The sequence below is a fragment of the Nerophis ophidion genome, linkage group LG01 (assembly GCF_033978795.1).
Source record: "Nerophis ophidion isolate RoL-2023_Sa linkage group LG01, RoL_Noph_v1.0, whole genome shotgun sequence".
Classification (NCBI taxonomy): Eukaryota; Metazoa; Chordata; class Actinopteri; order Syngnathiformes; family Syngnathidae; genus Nerophis; species Nerophis ophidion.
The window spans coordinates 43,420,970-43,436,797 of NC_084611.1; the positions used below are offsets into that span (position 1 = coordinate 43,420,970).

General features: G+C 41.5%; 1 long non-coding RNA gene across 2 annotated transcripts in view; it reads right to left on the bottom strand.

Annotated features, from left to right (window-relative positions):
• Positions 1–211: 211 nt before the first annotated feature.
• LOC133555037 (uncharacterized) overlaps positions 212–15,828 on the bottom strand; it is a 51,483-nt gene continuing 35,866 nt past the window's right edge. Inside the window, exons 2-5 of one of the 2 annotated variants that reach the window (XR_009807260.1) lie at positions 8,729–8,849; positions 6,464–6,590; positions 3,896–4,202; positions 212–3,814 (exon numbers count right to left, since the gene is read on the bottom strand). This is a non-coding gene — a long non-coding RNA (uncharacterized LOC133555037). The remainder of the gene's footprint in view (positions 3,815–3,895; positions 4,203–6,463; positions 6,591–8,728; positions 8,850–15,828) is intronic. The other variant, XR_009807261.1, reaches the window with a different exon arrangement.

Below are 15,828 nucleotides of genomic sequence, written 5' to 3' on the forward strand. Positions count from 1 at the left end.
CAGATCGTCACAAACACATTCTGAAAATATTACAATAAAAACTCAGAAATAAAAAACAGCAGCGGTAAAGTTTACATCCATGAAGGAAAGAAGAAAATGAATGAATATTTATAACTGAAAATGTGTTTTCTTTTGTTTTATTTTTTTAATGAATTAAGTTTATGACAACCTTTTTCCAGAACACAATTTATAATGTGAGAAATAACAGGATAATGCATTCATTCATCATTTGTTTTCAAAATGGTTACAAAAAAGTGGGACCCCAAAAACTCACTGTGGAACCCCATTTTTGTGACTTTTTTTAAGATTCGTAGTGCAGGGGTGTCAAACGTACGGCCCGCGAACAGGTTTTATCCGGCCCGCAAGATTAGGCTGACCATACGTCCTCTTTTCCCCAGACATGTCCTCTTTTGCGGGGGTGTCTGGGTTGTCCGGGCGTTTTTTTTTTTAAATACCTCAATTGTTCGGCATTTTGAATTAGTGTTGCGTGTATTTTCAATGTACGTCTAGGGTTAAGTTACCGAATATATATTACTCGAGTTGGTGAATTCTAGCTGTAAATATTGTAGCGGCTGGCTACGGGGTTTTAGCCAATGGCTTTGGCTGGGGGGCGGGACTTCCGGGGAAGTTAGGGAAGTGACGCTGTTGACAGGAAGTGTTGGTTTTGTTTTAAATGTTGACTCTGCATTTTTTTTTTTTACAGAAGCCTAAAATAATTGGCTCAGAAATGCTACCTTTGTTTTTGTTGTTTTAACTGATTTGTGAAATACCCTTCACCTATGGTGTATTCTCTGAGAACATCTGTGTGACAGGTTTGTGTCGTGGGGTCTTCAGGACCGAAGGATCACAGCAGGAGTTCAAGTTGACAATTCTTTTTAATCATTTTACACACAATATTTCTTCTTTTGTTTGTTCCCAAAAGGATTTTCTTTTAATTTTTAATTTTCACAACAGTTCATCTTCTTCGTTCACTCCCCAAGTCTTTTCAGTCTTAGTTCGTTCACTCACAAAGTTTTTAACTCGCTCAGTCCTCCCACAACCCTTCTGGCATCCTCAGCACCTCCTGGGGTCCTTCTGGCTTTTCAGCCCCGCCCTGCAGTCACCAACGCTGCTAAATAGAGACAGGTGATTAGATAACTCGTTCCAGCTGAGGTATCCACTCACCTGTCATCTTGCTTCCAGCCGGCTCCTGTGCATGCCATCGCCGGCAGGCGGCGCGTGACCACGCCCCGCCTCTCACAGGCCTCCACCGTCAGTTTCAGGCCGGGCACCTGTCCGGCCGCGCCGCTGGCGTGCACAAGTGATGTGCAGGCCAGCTTTCTGAGGGATCGCTTGTGCACGCCAGTTTTCCGAGACTCTGTATTTAGTTAGCGCAGGCAGCATGAAGCAAGGCTTTTATTGTGAGGATAGGAAATGTGCAGTCGGCCTTTAGAGTTTTGACGGAAGGTACGGCGCGAGAGTCTGTTGAAATAAAAAGTGTTTCTCGCCTTCCTCTCGGTCATATTTTAATAATAATGATCTTGCAGCAGCCAGCGTCATCTCACAAGACCCTCCAGTACCGTGAATGTCATTTAAGTGACGTCTTGGTGAAGATTGATGATCTCTAATTTTTAGGTCTATTTTTTTTTAAAAGCCTGGCTCGAGATCGACTGACACACCCCCCGCGGTCGACTAGTAGCTCGCGATCGACGTAATGGGCACCCCTGTGTTAGATCCACTATGGACTGGACTCTTACTATTATGTTAGATCCACTATAGACTGGACTCTCACACTATTATGTTAGATCCACTATGGACTGGACTCTCACACTATTATGTTAGATCCACTATGGACTGGACTCTCACACTATTATGTTAGATCCACTATGGACTGGACTCTCACACTATTATGTTAGATCTACTATGGACTGGACTCTTACTATTATGTTAGATCCACTATGGACTGGACTCTTACTATTATGTTAGATCCACTATGGACTGGACTCTCACTATTATGTTAGATCCACTATGGAATGGACTCACATTATTATGTTAGATCCACTATGGACTGGACTCTCACTATTATGTTAGATCCACTATGGAATGGACTCTTATTATTATGTTAGAACCACTATGGACTGGACTCTCACTATTATGTTAGATCCACTATGGACTGGACTCTCACTATTATGTTAGATCCACTATGGACTGGACTCTCACTATTATGTTAGATCCACTATGGACTGGACTCTTACTATTATGTTAGATCCACTATGGACTGGACTCTCACTATTATGTTAGATCCACTATGGAATGGACTCTCAGTATTATGTTAGATCCACTATGGACTGGACTCACACTATTATGTTAGATCCACTATGGACTGGACTCTCACTATTATGTTTGATCCACTATGGAATGGACTCTTATTATTATGTTAGATCCACTATGGACTGGACTCTCACATTATTATGTTAGATCCACTATGGACTGGACTGCTGTTATGTGCAGTTTGTACTTCCTACATTTTTTTAACTATTTGGAAAAAAAGATGTAAAAATAACTAAAAACTTGTTGAAAAATAAACAAGTGATTTAATTCTAAATAAAGATTTCTACACATAGAAATAATCATCACCACAAAGTGCCCTCTTTGGGGATTGTATTAGAGATCCATTTGGATTCATCAACTTAATTCTAAACATTTCTTCACCAAAAAATATTTATGGAACATGTCCACAAAAATGAATATTGCATTGTTGCATTTCTTCTCACAGTTTATGAACTTACATTCATGCTTTGTTGAAGTATTATTCAATAAATATTTTTATAAAGGATTTTTGAATCGTTGCTATTTTTAGAATATTAAAAAAAAAAATCTCACGTACCCCTTGGCATACCTTCAAGTACCCCCAGGGGTACGCGTACCGCCATTTGAAAACCACTGCATTAGTTTACCACAAACAAACAATATTCTAAGTGATGAAAAAGTACCATTATGAATAAAACATGACATAAAGTATATAAAAAAATTAAGAAAATATTAATATGAAAACGATCACCAGAAACAAGAATGAATTGAATACATTTTAACTTTTGGTCTGTACTGAAAGTACCAGGTTCACTACTTTGAACTTTGGACTCCAGTTCTTGTACCACATCAGCTCTGTTTACACCTTTTAAGCAAAGTATAAACTTCAGTAAACATTTAATTGTTCAACATTCCCTTTCTGCACATTCTTTCTCCACAATGCTTGTTCATCTTGATTTGTATTTGTAATAATAATAATAATAATAATAATACATTTTATTTGGTATGGCGCTTTTCTGAGCAATCAAATACGCTTTACAGGATAAAAAAACATTAAAATATCAATTAGTTTAAAGTAATAATATAAAATACAGGAAATATAAAAGCAGTACATTGTAAAATACATGATAATACAGGACAATTACAAGACAGGACACTACAAGACACAGAACACTAATCACAGGTTAAAACCAGATCTGAAGAGGTGTGTTTTGGGAAGGCTTTTGAAGGTTGGAAGGTCTGGGCAGTCACGGATTGTCTCATCTTCATTCCGATTTCTTTATGTTTGTTCTCTTCTTTTGTCCCAGGTTGTCCTTTGTCTCCAAACCAAAGTTGATCCATGGTGGTAGGTCTAATGATGCTCTCTTGTTAGAAACTGGACATGTTTTGCATGCATGTTCTCCTTTGAGTGTGTCCAAGCAGTGACAGCTGAGAGACACTGGATCTTTATACGTCTCAAAACACACACAGCACTGCTGCTGCTCTTCCAGGGTTGACATCTTTGCAGAATGATCCATCATGTCCTCTAAACACAGAGTCACACAGAGAGGTTTAGAAGACGAACTCAAGAAACTGTCTTCAGAATGTCCCTCCTTGAGAATCTCACCTGTCCAACACTTGCAGATCCTCTTTCAGTAGATCCCCAAAAAATGAACATTCAATAAGTCCGTCTTTGTATTAAAAAAATTTCTCACTTTCTGCTAAAATGTGATAATCTGTCACAGCCAGAATTTTGAATCTCCCACCAAATAGTCTGTCATTATCTTATTAGTTGCTGCATTTCCACTTTGGACGTGATTGGTTGATTCCATTCCTTGGGGGCGTTTCTCATGTTTTGTGTTCCAGCACTGGACATGATTGGTGGATTTTTCCCGCTCAAACAAAACTGACCAAAGTCCAAATTTCAGTAACGGCTGGAAGGAAATTGCAGTAGTAAATGAATGGATGGCCGGTTAGTTTCAGTTATAAGACAGTTGTCATGTGAAACTAGTCCTTCATAAGTCAATCAAGTATTTAGGAATACAAGATAACTTTCACACATTGGAGACAATAGAATAAATGTAAATAATTTCATGTGTAATACACTACATAATAAAGAAGTAGAATAAAACAAGTCTTTTATTAGTTCTGCAATGTGAACGCTTATTTTACAGCAGCAATGTACATCATGAGTTGTATTCATTTTCAGATGACAATGAGTATGGAAGTAGAATTGTCTCACATCAACAATTTGATAAAAATACATATGCATAAATTAATAAATATACGAATACAAATGTGATATAGAAATAATTAATTTGTATAAATAAACATCTATTTGTAAATATATCTTTGAGATTTGAAAATATACACAAATAACATTTATAAATATAAAAACGTGACGGACAAATAAATCAAGAATTTGTATAAATAAATGTGTATTTGTAAATATATTTTTCAGATTTGGGGATAAAGATGCTTGATTTTGTATTTGTATTGAATTTGCATATGTGGATCGCTTTTTTGCTTTTGTGTCAATGAGGCATTCCTACCACAAAGCAGATACACAAATAAATGGGACCTACACACTCCCTTGGACCTATAGTGGCCTAGTGGTTAGAGTGTCCACCCTGAGATGGGTATGTTGTGCGTTCAAACCCTGGCCAAGTCATACCTAAGACTATAAAAATGGTGGTTAAATCACCAAAAATGATTCCCGGGCGCGGCCACTACTGCTGCTCACTGCTCCTCTCAACTCACTCCCAGGGGGTGAACAAGGGGATGGGTCAAATGTAGAGGACACATTTCACCACACCTAGTGTGTGTGTGAAAATCATTGGTACTTTAACTTTAACTTAACTCAGGGGTGTCCAAACCTTTTCTTCTGAGTGCCGCACACTGAAAAATCAAAGCAAGCGGGGGCCATTTTCATATTTTTAATTTTAAAAACCAAACGACACACGGCTCCGGTAGTCGGCTCCTACAGTTCGTCAATACTACATTTCAGTTAGAAGGCTTAGTTAATAATTAAATTGTAAAAACCGCCCAGCGTGTCCCTTTCGCTCTTCGTGGGAGCAGCCCACTACCGGGTTTTATGCTTGCCGCGTTAAGTCACGTAACCGCTTGACGTAATGATGCACGCAAGGACAGCTTAAATGACGAAAATAAATAGGATATTTAATGGCGTTTTGAAAGGATATTTAAATAGAAAGGATTTTTAATGGGGTTTTGTCACCTGGGTTACCTACTTAATTCATATCATATTCGTATATTGTAGCGTCCTGGAAGAGTTAGTGCTGCAAGGGATTCTGGTTATTTGATCTGTTGTGTTTAAGTTGTGTTACGGTGCGGATGTTCTCCCGTAATGTGTTTTGTCATTCTTGTTTGGTGTGGGTTTACAGTGTGGCGCATATTTGTAACAGTGTTAAAGTTGTTTATACGGCCACCATCAGTGTGACCTGTATGGCTGTTGAACAAGTATGCCTTGAGCAACAATCGATCCATGACCTCGGTCTCTCTGTCTCTGCCCCTCCCTCACGAATGTTGCTGCGTGAGCACACCTTCACAATCTGTTCTGTTTTTAACCCCTTCTTAACCCTTTACGTACTTTGGAAATACACGCAACCCTGACTCAAAACGCCGGACATTTGAGGAATTTAAGAAACCCCGCCCGCAAAAGAAGACATCTCTGGGGAAAAGAGGACGTATGGTCAGTCTAGTAAAACCGACTCACAATTGTTCGGGTAAGAAAGCTGGAGGAGATAAACACTAAAAACCAAAGGGTGTCCGTGTGCAATCAGGACAGATTCAATCAAAGTTTACTTAAATAGCCCTAAATCATGAGTGTCTCAAAGGGCTGCACAAGCCACAATGACATCCTTGTCTCAGATCCCACAACAGGGCGAGGAAAAACTCAACCCAATGGGATGCTAATGAGAAACCTTGGAGGGGACCGCAGATGTGGGGACTGGGCGAATGGTGCAATGAACGTGGAGTGGATGTAGTTAAAAGTGAGGGAGTGTGTAACCTCCCTCACCTCAACGTCCCTTCATAAATAATGGCGAAGGGTCGGCAGAAATATGCTGTGGGAGGATTTGTAGCCCGCACGAAAAAGGCCAAGGCTGCCGGCCCGCCATCGCCGTGACAGCTCGATGCACGTCAAGCTCAGGGACGACATCAAGTCAAATCAAACTACCTTGTCTCCTCCGCTGCTCCTTCCTCTTTCCGTGACCTCTACTGTACGAGTCTCCTCGTCTCCTCGCTTCCTTTCCTTGCGCTCAGGCTCAGAGAAGCGTCATAGTGGAGCGTCTCCAAGGCCAGGGCTGCAGACATAACACACACGACACACTCCAGGGACTCAGACGGAGATGATTAACCCCGAACAACATTAGTGAGCGCGATTTATAACTAATAGTAGTTGTTCTGTTACAACTAAAAGTGGAAAACTCTTGTTGTTGAAGTGTGCTGTGCTTACTACTTGTTATTTAATTCACATTCTTAGGGACCGAATGTCCCTTTGGGACAGAGGACCCTATTGGATTTGTAGCTTTTTGTTCTTTCTTTATTATTATTTCGCACCTTTGAGCTATAATTTGATCCCCTTAACAACTTCAAAACTCACCAAATTTGACACACACTTCAGGACTGGCGAACATTGCAATTTAATCAAAAAACCTAACCCCAAAACTAAAATTTGCGCTCTAGCGCCCCCTAGGAAGTAAAACACAGACAAAACTGCCCGTAACTTCCGGTAGGAATGTCGTAGCGACATGAAACAAAAACCTCTATTTCACACCTACATTTCATATATTGACAACTTCCAGCAAAAATCAACAGGAAGTTTGCAATTCCCCCTTCAAAACAAAAGTTTTGTAAAAACACTCACCTTTGCCTCTTTGAGCTGTAATTTGACCCCCTTAACATGCTTCAAAACTCACCAAACTGGACACACACATCAGGACTGGCAACAATTGCAATCTAATCAAAAAACCTAACCCCAAAACTCAAAATTGTGCTCTAGTGCCCCCTAGGAATAAAACACAGACAAAACTGCTCCTAGGAAGAAAACAGACAAAACTGCCTGTAACTTCCAGTAGGAATGTCGGAGAGACATACAACAAAAAAACTCTATGTAGGTCTCACTTACACCTACATTTCATATATTGACAACACCCAGCAAAATTCAACAGGAAGTTTGCAATTCCCCCTTCAAAACAAAAGTTTTTTTTAAAAAAACGGTCACCTTTTTTCAAACATTATCTCTGCTTCAAACTACCACAGGAGAACCCTCCTGAATAAAAGTTGATGAAAGAGTTTTAATTACTCCTACAGTTTGGATTTATATCAGCTCTCAAAGAACCGCTGCGCTGAAAACCATTTCAAAGATGCCCGCCGTGCGCAGACACAGTGAGGGAGACGTTTTTTTTTGTTTTGTTTTTTACCGTACTGTCTGCTGCTGGTGCGCACGCACCAACATTCGTAAGGAAGGGGCTGTGAGCGTCTATACCAAGATGGCAGCCTGGTGCCGTAGCTAAGCCGGTATGCTTTAAAGTTGTCGTTTGCCTGCATATCGTAAAAACAACCGTCCAACATTGTACAACTAATTGTAAACTTATAGGTACCGACCATCAGGGCCGAGTTGCAACGAGAGAGTGTGTTGATGTTATGATATTACGCCCAGTTGGTAAGTCTATCTGTTTGCTAATAGTAGCTACTAGTTCTAACTTATATCTGTCAGTAGACATGTTATGGAAGGTAAAAACTAAAATATAATACAAAGTAATGTGTTGTTCTAACTTATATCTGGGAACCCCAGACTTCCCTCTCCTCAGCCACAACCATATACAGTGGGGCAAAAAAGTATTTAGCCAGCCACCGATTGTGCAAGTTCTCCCACTTAAAATGATGACAGAGGTCTGTAATTTTCATCACAGGTACACTTCAACTGTGAGAGACAGTATGTGAAAAAAAATCCAGGAATTCACATTGTAGGAATTTTAAAGAATTTATTTGTAAATTATGGTGGAAAATAAGTATTTGGTCACTTCAAACAAGAAGATCTCTGGCTCTCACAGACCTGTAACTGTTGTGATTTTGGACTCTTCCGTTCCTTAGTTTGAGCACTTCCTGTTTATCTGGTCTCCATGGTTTCACATTGGTTCCACCTCCCCTTGTTTTCGACGCACACCTGTTTTTCATTGATTGCTTTAGTATTTAGTCCTGCCTGCTACCTCAGTTCCTTCTGGTTGGTTTGTTTGCTACTTGCAACACGCACGTTGGTTCTTCTTTTTTGTAATCACTATTGCTAAGTCTCGCCTTAGCTTCGCGTGCGCACTGCACGTCGATTCCTGTACTTTGCTCTAGTTGCTAATTATTTGCCTAGCTCTCCGTGCGTTCGGCACGCCTTTCTTTATATTTTGTACCAGTGTTATTTTATGTTTTGTATTAAATCTCATCTTACCTGCAACTCCTGCCTGTCTTGGTCCTCTTGCATCCCTGGGGTGACAACGCGCATCCACCATGCGTCGCCATCGTGTCAGTAACTTCCTCTTTTAGAAGCTTTTCTGTCCTCCACTCGTTACCTGTATTAATGGCACTTGTTTAAACTCGTTATCTGTATAAAAGACACCTGTCCACAGCCTCAAACAGTCAGACTCCAAACTTCACTATGGCCAAGACCAAAGAGCTGTCGAAGGACACCAGGAAAATAATTGTAGACCTGCACCAGACTGGGAAGAGTGAATCTCGAATAGGCAAGCAGCTTGGTGTGAAAAAATCAACTGTGGGAGCAATTATCAGAAAATGGAAGACATACAAGACCGCTGATAATCTCCCTTGATCTGGGGCTCCACGCAAGATCTCATCCCGTGGGGTCAAAATGATCATGAGAACGGTGAGCAAAAATTACAGAACCACACGGGGGGACCTGGTAAATGACCTGCAGAGAGCTGGAACCAAGTAACAAAGGTTACCTTCAGTAACACACTACGCCGACAGGTATTCAAATCCTGCAGTGCCAGACGTGTCCCCCTGCTTAAGTCAGTGCATGTCCAGGCCTGTCTGAAGTTTGCCAGAGAGCACATGGATGATACAGCAGAGGATTGGGAGAATGTCATGTGGTACGATGAAACCAAAATATAACTTTTTGGTATAAACTCAACTCTTTGTGTTTGGAGGAAGAAGAATACTGAGTTGCATCCCAAGAACACCATAACTACTGTGAAACATGGGGGTGGAAACATCATGTTTTGGGGCTGTTTTTCTGCTAAGGGGACAGGACGATTGATCCGTGTTAAGGAAAGAATGAATGGGGCCATGTATCGTGAGATTTTGAGCCAAAACCTCCTTCCATCAGTGAGAGCTTTGAAGGGTTGACCAACTACTTATTTTCCACCAAAAATTACAAATAAATTATTTAAAATTCCTACAATGTGAATTCCTGGATTTTTTTTTTACATTCTGTCTCTCACAGTTGAAGTGTACCTATGATGAAAATTACAGACCTCTGTCATCATTTTAAGTGGGAGAACTTGCACAATCGGTGGCTGACTAAATACTTTTTTGCCCCACTGTATACTCGGTCCTGTCCATCGCTGCTTGCAGCTTTAATTACATCTGTATTTGTCGCCATCACGTGGTCAGGGCAGTTACTACATCTTTGAGAGGTGTGTACTTTGAATCCAACTTTATTTACCGGAAGTTGCATAAGCTAAGCAGAGAAATCTAGGGTGTCAGCACCTACTTTATGGTGGTTCTTTGCCAAGAAATACTGCATATATCTTTTGTTTAAGGCTGCACCGCCGGTATGTAGATTACAGCATAAACCTACTCAGTGGCCTAGTGGTTAGAGTGTCCGCCCTGAGATGGGTAGCTTGTGAGTTCAAACCCCGGCCGAGTCATATTAGATACTATAAAAAAAAAATTGGGAGCCATTACCTCCCTGCTTGGCACTCAGCATCAAGGGTTGGGATTGGGGGTTAAAACACCAAAAATGATTCCCGTACGCGGCCCCCGCTGCTGCTCACTGCTCCCCTCACCTCCAAAGGGGTGATCAAGGGGATGGGTCAAATGCAGAGGACAAATTTCACCACACCTATTGTGTGTGTGTGACAATAATTGCTACTTTAACTTTAACCTATATTATCTTTCTGCACAAACAAAGACACAGAAAAGGTGTGTCTTAGTTTGTGCTATGGCGCCATCTTTTGGACAAGTTCGCTCAGTGTTGGTGCTGCTGGGTGAATGCCCCCACGTTTTTCCTGCTGTTTAATGCTTTGAACCGGAAGTAGAAGTGCCGTTCTGTCTTCTAGCCGTCCACAGCGTTCTACTCGTATGGATTCTTCATTCATCGCTCCAAGCAACGTTGGTAGGTTTTACAATATAACCAAAATAATTCACACTTACCAAACCGTCGCATGTGTGATGTCTGTAGGAATTTTTTCGGGCTCATTTCGACGGGCTATTTTAGTGTAACGAAACTCGCATTGTTAGCATTATCTTATATGCTAGCACGTTTACGAGTGTCTGTGTTAGTATTATTTAACCTACAATCGAATTCTGTTTGTATTGTTTCAGTTTCACAAATTCCTCAGTGAATACACCAAGTTGTCACCGTAGAGTTATCGAGCCTGTTTAGCTGATTGGAGAGCTAGTTTCCGCAGCTAGTGGGTCCATGACCATCACTTCTGTTTTGTTTGATCTGATTTACCATAAATTGATTAACGTCGACCCCGACTTAAACAAGTTGAAAAACGTATTCCGGTGTTACCATTTAGTGGTCAATTGTACAGAATATGTACTGAACTGTGCAATCCACTAAGAAAAGTATCAATCAATCTATCAAAGCCCTTTTACTGCCGGGTTACAGACACTGTTTGGGAACCATTAAGATTAGTAATGAAATATTTATAATGTTTTTCTTTGTAAAAAAACTCATTGCACAATGTATACATCTGTGAATAATGTATGGAGAGAATGTTTTTTCCCTAAAATGTAGTTGGTGCAGCTTATATACCAGTGCACTCTTTTGTCTGGAAAATACTTCTATAGTATTGTTCTTTGAGAAAATAAAGTGTCCTAAAAGTGTTATAGACTGTGACCAAACATGCAAGAAGCTTCCAAAGAAAACAAACAAGCAAGTGCTTGTGGTCTTCACCATTAGAAATGACATGAAAGGAATGTTCCCCAAGCAGACGCACAACAATACAGATCTTTCCTATTGCTAATTGCTAATTATTGGTGCTTTCTCAGGTGCAAAGCCGGTGAGTCGTCCCAACTGGCCGCTCACGGCTAATTAGCTTCCTTTCACGTTTCACGGGCAGCTAATGAACGCCGCCTCTGAAGGAGTCGAAGTTGACAACTCTCGGAGCGAATATCTGGAGAGCGAACAGCTGTTTGGGCAAAAAGATGTGTCTGATGAGTGCAGATTGGATCAATCTCGGGTATTTAAACTACTTGCGCTTGTGCAAAAGTTGTAGTTCTATTGATGTTCCAGAGCGGAAGGAACCACAAACGCAAGATCCGCGAATAAAGATGCCACATTTTAAAAACTGTTGCTTTTTTTTAATGCATTGTATCAAAACACGTATTGGTATGTCAGACTTAGCCTTGTCTTGGTTTAACTCTTACTGACAGGATGCAGTGCGTCTCCCAGAACAATGTGACCTCGGACTATGTTAAGGTAACGTGTGGAGTTCCCCAGGGATCGGTTCTTGGCCCTGCACTCTTCAGCATCTACATGCTGCCGCTAGGTGACATCATACGCAAATACGGTGTTAGCTTTCAGTGTTCTGCTAATGACACCCAACTCTACATGCCCCTAAAGCTGACAAACACGCCGGACTGTAGTCAGCTGGAGGCGTGTCTTAATGAATGTCCGCTAACTTTTTGCAACTCAACGCCTAGAAAATGGAAACGCTAATAATCTGTCCTGCTAGACACCCACACCTATTTATCCCATGCATCCCTAACTCTTCTGGGCTACATTATATATCCCCACTACCACGAACCCCCCCTTCCTCCGTGCGTCGGTTGAGAGCTGGGCGGGGTTAGGGGGGGCGGGGTTTGGTGGTAGCGGGGGTGTATAATGTAGCCCGAAAGAGTTCGGGATACATGGGATTCTGGGTATTTGTTCTGTTGTGTTTATGTTGTGTTACGGTGAGGATGTTCTCCCGAAATGTGTTTGTCATTCTTGTTTGGTGTGGGTTCACAGTGTGGCGCATATTAGTAAGAGTGTTAAAGTTGTTTAAACAGGCACCCTCAGTGTGACCTGTATGGTTGTTGAAATGGTATGCCTTGCAGTCACTCACATGTGTCTGCAGAAACCACACACAACATGAGAATGGGTTGGTAAGCTGATTGTTACGGTTGTAGAGGGCGCCAAACGCATTGCCATCGTAGCACGCCCATATTAATGCTGTTTGGGTGAAAATCAGCAGACGATTGAAAGAATTTGGCAGTCTCCCGGAAGAATTGGGATGGTTAGTTAATGTGATGTTGTCAAGCGGCATTCAAATAAAACTTGCGGGCTGCGTGTCTGAGACCCCTGGTTTATACATAGCACAAAGCAAAAAAAAAACTTTGTACACTGTGGTATTTCATTTTAAATTTCACAAGAGTTTTGTGGCTCCCATTGTTTTCTTTATTTTGTGAAACGGGTCAAAATGGCTCTTTGAGTGGGAAAGGTTGCTGACCCCTGTTCTAGAGTGTTGATTCCACAGCTTCACAAAAATATTCCTGCCAAAAACAACAGTGGAGCAGTGGAAACTGATGAATTATGTTGATTAAAAATGATTTTAAAATACAGTTTATAGCCCCTGTTCTCGAGGGTTTTTTTTCGCCTTTCACTCAGACATACTGGGTCACGCAGTTCGCACAGCCTCGTAACGCCTTGAATTATTAATACTCCATGTTCACACTTGACCTGGTGCTCACACACGCTTGCCACGAGTGAATGAAAGTCCAGGACAGACCGGGCGTCCCCGACTCTCTGCATGGGTATTTCTTACGATAGTTGTCTCGCTCGCTAACCACAGTTTGATTTAAATTTTCTGCCGTTTGCACACAAACACGAGTGTGTATTTTTTGGTATCTCCACTTACAACTGTTTCCAATCATGAAGATATATGTGTCGTAACAGGGGGTCGCAGCTTGCTGCGGGGTTGTTCTCCCAGGAAGGCAGACGGACTACTCGGGACATGGCATGTAGGTAAGAACATGATTTAATCTTGACTAAAAAAGGTACAAACAAAAGGCGAGCACAAGGTGGAGGCAAAAACAACTTGGGACATGAAACATGAACTAAACAACGCAATAAACTGTGGTTTGAATAACAAAAGAACGTACTTGACATTGCACAAAACAAGCAAGACTTACTGTGGCAAGAACAGAGCATGAAACGAACACAATGACGCCAGGACGACCAACATAAAATGACAGGCTTAAATAGTGATGTGGTGATTGAATACAGGTGCGTGAGTTTAAATGAATCAGGTGCGTGAGTCGCGAGGACAGGTGAACTGATTGGTCGTCATGGTGACAAAACATGGAGTGAAAAAACAGGAACTTAAATAGTCCAAAGCTTAACAGAACATAGCCAAACAAGACATGATCAACAAGACATGAGAATCTGCAGGCTGTCACTCACATGCCAACGCAAAAGGGGGTGCTCTGACCCCTAAAAAATGGAGCCGTGTCACAGAAAAGCACAAAGAAAGGCGAAGGGGGATCATATGAGTGGACTTCTAGACTTCGAAAGGAGATAACTTGGATATTAAGTTAGCATATACTTGAATACAGATCAGTTGCATCGCGAATACCCGACTGTGGAGGGAGGTTGTGATTAGCACACTGCAGGTAGAAAGATCAGCGACCCCGTCTGGGTGGCTGGAGACAGCGCACCCTCACACGGGGGCATGGCATGGGCAGGACGGCGAGACGCAGCTGGCAGTTGATTAGATGTCGCGGGTGGTACGCGCATATCTAATCAACTGTTGTCTTTAACAGTAAACGGCCAGCGGAGGAGAGGGCGGCTGCTGTTGGTGAGACTGAAAAAGTCAAGCAGAAAAGCGTGATCCTGAGCAAAATTAAAAATTAAAACTACTGTCAAACCCAAACCACTGGCGTCCAGCGTGCATCTGTGGGAACTGTGAGTAAGAAGCTTACACCGACATATGCCAGAAAATAAAACCTATTAATTGCTGAAAATCTTACTACAGGAATATAAGATTTATTTTTTCAGTATTTTCTTTACAATAAAGAAGTGTAGTTTTAGTGGGAAAAAAATTAGTATACTTGGGAAAAAAAACATTTGCAGACAACAAAAAGTTGCACCTCATATACAGTCTTGTCTTTTCTTTAAACTGTTTTACGACCTTTTCTTTGAACTGTTTTGTAACAAAGGCAGCGGCAGTTTACCACCCCCTTCCTTTAGAAACAGCTGTTGCCATGTAACCAGGGAAAGTCAAAATAAAAGAGGAGGCGTACAATCTTTCGTCAGAGCGTGGTGGAGACTGTGCAAGAGTACAGCCAAGACGTTTTTCCTCAATTGAGCCAAATGTAATTCCGTCTCTGTTTAAATCTTTGCTTCTTTGTCTGTTTAATAGATGTCATCAGTGTTTGAACCTGACACTTATCATTATACAATGTACCGAACAAAATTGCTTCGAGGTTGGTAAGTACAACCAGAATTATTCCGTGCATTAGGTGCACCGGGATCCAAGGCGCACTGTCGGTTTTTGAGAAAAGGAAAGGATTTTATGTGCGCCTTATAGTCAGAAAAATACGGTACATTAATTATGACCGTGGACTTAAAATCCATCCATCCACCCATCCATATTCTACCGCTTGTCCCTTTTGGGGTCGAGGGGGGTGCTGGAGCCTATCTCAACTGCATTCGGGCGGAAGGCGGCGTACACCCTGGACAAGTCGCCACCTCATCACAGGGCCAACACAGATAGACAGACAGCATTCACACTCACATTCACACACTAGAGACCATTTAGTGTTGCCAATCAACTTATTCCCTGGTGCATGTCTTTGGAGGTGGGAGGGGGCTATCTCCAGCTGCATGTCTTTGGAGGTGGGAGGAACCTGGAGAACCTGGAGGGAACCCATGCCGTCACGGGGAGAACATGCAAACGGCACACAGAAAGATGCCGAGTGCAGGATTGAACCCAGGACCTTCGTATTTTCATATTTGTTGTAAAACAAGAGAATCATAGAATCACACATTTCTATTCCAAGTTCCATTATCTGTAGCTAGAACATTTCCTTAAACCAGAACCTGATCACATTTGTTAAACTCTACAAACCTTCTGCACACTACACCTGATAATTAAAATAGAATAAAAAAATGTGTAATGTTCTATATTTTCAATGGAACATTACATTCTGGTGTTTATTTGAGTCATATTGCAGTCTACACATATCTCTTGTGACTGCCAATATATTGCAGTCCACGCGTATCTCTTATGTGTGACTGCCATCATATTGCAGGCTAGACATATCTCTTATGTGTGACTGCCATAATATTGCAGTCTACACGTATCTCTTATGTGTGAC